The sequence below is a fragment of the Nelumbo nucifera genome, chromosome 1, assembly GCF_055504915.1.
Source record: "Nelumbo nucifera cultivar China Antique chromosome 1, China Antique-T2T, whole genome shotgun sequence".
Taxonomy (NCBI): Eukaryota; Viridiplantae; Streptophyta; class Magnoliopsida; order Proteales; family Nelumbonaceae; genus Nelumbo; species Nelumbo nucifera.
The window spans coordinates 14,949,834-14,955,126 of NC_142649.1; positions in this window are offsets into that span (position 1 = coordinate 14,949,834).

Genomic DNA, 5,293 nt, shown 5'->3' on the forward strand with positions numbered 1-5,293 from the left:
TTATCCCCATCCCCATCCCTACGGGTATCTCCCGTGGGGATCCCCATTCCCCGTGATTCTTTATAATACTAACCATTTTGTTTTTGTTTTTTATTTTATTTAAAAAAATAAAAATAAAATAATTAACATTTACAATCATATTAGAAAATATTCAAAAATATTCAACCATATTTTTAAAAATTTTAATATATAGATGTATGTTTACATATTTACATATATAACGTATGCATACATATATACATATATATTAGTGGGGATCCCACAAAGTAGGGATCGGGGTCCCTGCGGGGCAGGGAGTGCTCTCCTTGTCCTTGCCTCGTTCCCACTAACGAGGATGAAAATTTCCCCATCCTTGTCCCCATGGGGGAAAATCATCCCCATCCTTGCCCCATTCGGGGCGGATCCCCGCGGGGATCGGGGAAATGGGGCAAATTGCCATCCCTACATCCTTCGTGATCAAAGGCGAACCAGGGATTCTGCTGTAGGACTGAGGTGTAAGGCTAGGTCGAGGAGTGGCCTCTTTGAAAGACGAAGAAGAGCCTCCAAGGAAGGTGAAAGCCCTTTGGTAAGGAATTAGGAAAATGAGGGGATCGTGAAAACTCGAAAGTCTCGGTAGCAAAAATGCTCAAGATTCAATGATGTTTAAAGTGAGGAGGACCCTCTATTTATGGAAAACATCCTGAGATCCTAAAAGGTAAGAGATGGGGATCTTCACTTCTTACATGTAGTTTAATTAATTTTTTCACTTGCTATTGAATTGACAATCATATTGAAATGACTTATCACATAATGGACAAATTTATGAGCTATTTCAATCGAAACCACTTTGTTAAAAAAAAAAAATCCATGGACTTGATCAACAATCAAATGATCTAATTGGTTTAATCACTAGCAAGTTTGACTTAGTCAGCAGGTCCATCGTTAATAATAATGTTACTGTACATATTTCTGTTCAATGTGATGGATATATAATATTAGAGATATAATCATTTTTTATGATTTTTTTTTATATTTTATTTTTGTAATTTATGGCATCATAAGTTGACTTGTTTGACTTAGATGGAAACGCAGTTCCAATCAGTTTTTTAAATACTGGTCTTTGATTAATGCTCTTCATCAAATAGTCAAATTGGTAAGTTGAACTACTAGACTCATCACTTGACCAAGAATTTAGGTCAATTCACCACCAAATTGCTTTCTCATAAAAGGCTATTGATCTAGATAACATCATAGTGATCTAACCAATTGAACCATTAAAAATAATTCTATGTGTACTATCCTTTCTTTTCTATAACTTGATGAATATATAATATTAGAGATGTGCCTAAATTTTTTCTTACAAAATTTTTATATATTTTCAACATTTTTGAACCATTGACTTGCCATTTAGATGGAAAAACAATTTTATTTTCTATTTGATTTAAAAAAAATAAATAAATTTTATATTCTAATTCCATCATTAATAAATATTTGTTGTAAACTTTTAAAATTTATATTCTAATTCCATCATTAAAAACTTTTAATATGCACAGTATTTATAGAAAAACAGTTTGGTTTTCTATTTTCTTTTTTAATATGATGAATGGATGCCCCCAAAAGTTTCTATAAATAGTTTGTATTTTCTATAATTTTTATATTTCTATCTATTTTTAAATTTTTAGTAATTATCACATTATGGGCTGACCTAGCTAAGGCAGCTGAATTTTTAGCTAGCCATCCAAAATTAAATCTTATTTAGCATTGTTATATCGTTTAAGATGATGGTTAGATAATATTATAATGTGACAAAGTTTTTGTATTTGTTTGTATTTTATTTTTATATTTTACTATTTAATTATTTAATTATGACATCATTGTTTTAGCCTATTTGAATTTGACAATTAAACTAACAACCTACTACCTACATGAAAAATCATTTTCATTTCCAAGTCAAATTTAAACCTTACATTTTATTCCCATCATTAACAAAAGTATTCTTATTTATCACACTTATTTTGTTCAATAATATTAGAGATGTACACAATTTTCATTTCCAAGTCAGAATTTGATCCATTTGCACCCCTAAGACTGTGCTTGGTTTGAAGGAAAAAGTAGGGAAAGGTAGGGAAACCTTTACAAACCTTGTATAGGGTTCCCTGCCTTTCCTTTCCTTTCCCTACCTTTTCCTTCAAACCAAACATAGCCTAAAGGAGAGGATCTTGAAGACTCCATCTTATCAAGCTTCCCATGGGAGCTAAATTTTCTTGATTTTCTTGATGCAGTGGGTCGGGTTCTGCCCGTTGATGCTAATTATTCCCTTGTTTTTATTAAAAAGCACTATAAATTTGTTATACTAAATAAACATAAGTATGATAAACAAGAATTGTTTTTACAATTAATTATAGAAGTGGAACAGAAAAATTAAAAGTTCCCAAAATTGAGATTGTTTTTTTTTTTTTAAACTAAACAGGCCAATATGATGTTATAATTATAAAATAAACACTTAAAGTGGTAGCCCATAAAATCATGTTTAATAATATGTACTTACCATTATGTTCAATCAATCACTTTTTTTTTCTTCATATGTAACAGAGAATGCAGTGTATATTATGCCTATTAACTAACAAATTAAATTTGGATTCTAGGTATATCAAATTTGATCAGATCCACTTGCAGTCCTATAAAGTGGTAGCCCATAAAATCACACCCAAATACGATTCATAAGAGGGTGTTTATTTGATCTACATTTTGGTAGGATGATCAAGTAATTGATACAGTGAACCCTAGGTGAGAAAGTTGCTTATCCACTTGGGAGATGGATATCACTTATCCAAGTAAGTAATACCCATAAAAATGAACTTTTCATAGACTCCATATAAATTTGTAAAAGGAACATATATATTTTGATCAATGGGAACCAAAATCCCATTTTAACCAATTTTCCCGTCTCAAAATCCAAAAAAAAACAAACACGCCTTTAGTTTAATTGCAAAAGACTTCTCTCTTATCGCTTAATGTTTTCCTCTTTAGCTACACACTTCAATTACTTCTGTTCCTACTCACTTGGCTCGACTTAGTTTAAACTAAGGTTCAAGCTGAGCTCAAACCCAATTTACAGACTCGTTGCTAATTTAGCCAAATTCAAACCTAATAAAACTCGATTCATCAAGCCGGATAATCAGAACCCGAATTATGATCACTTACCTTTCTCGATTAATATAACGATCGTCATCGACTTGTTCCCGTCAACAACTCTTTGCCATCCTGTAGAAGACACCTGTTGGTATCAATATTCTTTCAATTTTCTGCAACAAAAACCAATTTTCCGTATGTGATGAATGAAGAATTGTGGCTCACATTAAAAGGACAGTTTGAAAGCAAGGGGGACTTCTAAGGAACCGAAGGGTCATGAACGGAAAAGTTGGAATGAGACAGATTTGACGAGGTTAGAATTGGATTGATCGAAGACAACACAACTGCAAGGATGAAGAATTGTCAGACTAAGCAGTTTTTGTTTTTTGTTTTCTAGTGATTACCAAAATAAAATTCATTAAGGTCGTGTTTGGTGTGATAGAAAATAAGAGAACAAAAAGTTAAAGGAAAAATTGTTAACAAATTTTGTAAAATTCTGTCAAACCAAATACAGCTTAAAGCAATAGCTAGTCGCCACTAGGAAGATCGCATTTCCTACAGACCGTCGACCATCATCGCAGGATGACCAAGAACAGAGACCCCTCGCTAAAATTCAAACACATAAGTATTTGAAAGAAAAAACCAAGTTCGAAATTTTGATATGTATCGGGGGCTTCCCAATACTTTTTCCATAGGGATGTTTCAGGGTTTAACCCGGTTCAAGGATAGCCAGGCCTTAAATCGATCTCTCTGAATCAGATTTAAAAAAAAAAAAAGACTAAAAAAATAAAAGAGTGAATCCCGAGACAGTCCGATACTTCCCTATCAGCGTACTGGGGTGCATTGATACTTTGGACATTGGAAAAAACAAAACATCACATATGACCCATGCGGCAGGAAATATTATCTCATCACTAGCCGGGTCGTTTGAAGCAAATTAAAACGGTTTGTTTCATTCCATTGGGCAAAACATCTTACCATCGGGCAAAACATCATTTAATTTTGATATTTCTTCAATGGATGATTCTCACACAAATTTTCTTGATAAATGGTTTAACCAAACAAAGTTTCAAGCTTCATCGGAGGAAATATCCATTTGGATTTGAGCTGGTATTGATTTTCTGACAAACAGCAACAGAACCAAACACCATCTAAATTAACCTCTCCCGGCGGAGATTGACTAATTTTCAATGGATATACAACTCACTCAACTCCACTGGGCCTTGTATTGTTGAGACTTGCACACCATTGCATGTGGAATTGTGAATGCATTCGGTAAGAATATTTTAACAGTAGTTTTAAAATTTGGTTGTTAGGCTGATGGGGTATTTTATGAAACAGGTGTCAAAATTTCCTAAGTGCTTATTACTGAATGGAGACCGGATTTAGGCACAACCTTGTAAGCACACTGACAGCCCTCTTAGAATTGGGTCCGGATATAGTAGGCACGTTAGGTAAGCACACTAAGTAAGCACCTAATAGCTGTGTGACAACTGCCCCAACTAATTTGTCTTTCATTTTAACGTTTTTTGTTTCGTTAGGAGTTCTCTATTGTTTTATTATTTGTATCAAAATGATTAAAAATAAAAAATTATGAAAAAGAAAAACCTAAACGTGTTGGGAGTTGGAAGTACTTGAAACTCACTGGATTCTCAATCTCCAAACTTTTTCCGTTTAAGTTTCAATTATAAAGAGGGTTTCTCTCTCATTGAACTCATCTTCTTCCTCATTCGCTGGGTTCTAAAGTTCTGCTACGGGCGTTACTTTTAAGGGTTCAAAAGGGCAAAAGAAATACATTGATTATCATAAGTTTGTAAGTAGATATATATAATTATCAAATTATATAAATATATAATATTTATTATAAATACTGTTAATAACTAGATATCGAACCATTCGAACGGTTTTGACCATTTTTTTAATGTTTTTGTCAGAACGGGTCATTCGATTCGAACGGTCGATCTGTTTGACCCAGTAACTAGACCCCTGACTGATTTGGTCTCTGGGTTTGTTTTAAAAACCCTGATGTTATGTCATTCGACCGTGTGACTCATACGGCCCGAAAATGGAACTGTTATTGCCACCAGTTTTCAGGTTGATGGTTCAACCGTTCGGTTCGAACAGACAACCTGTTCTGACAACAAAAATTAAAAAATAAAAAACGGCCAAAAACCATTGAATG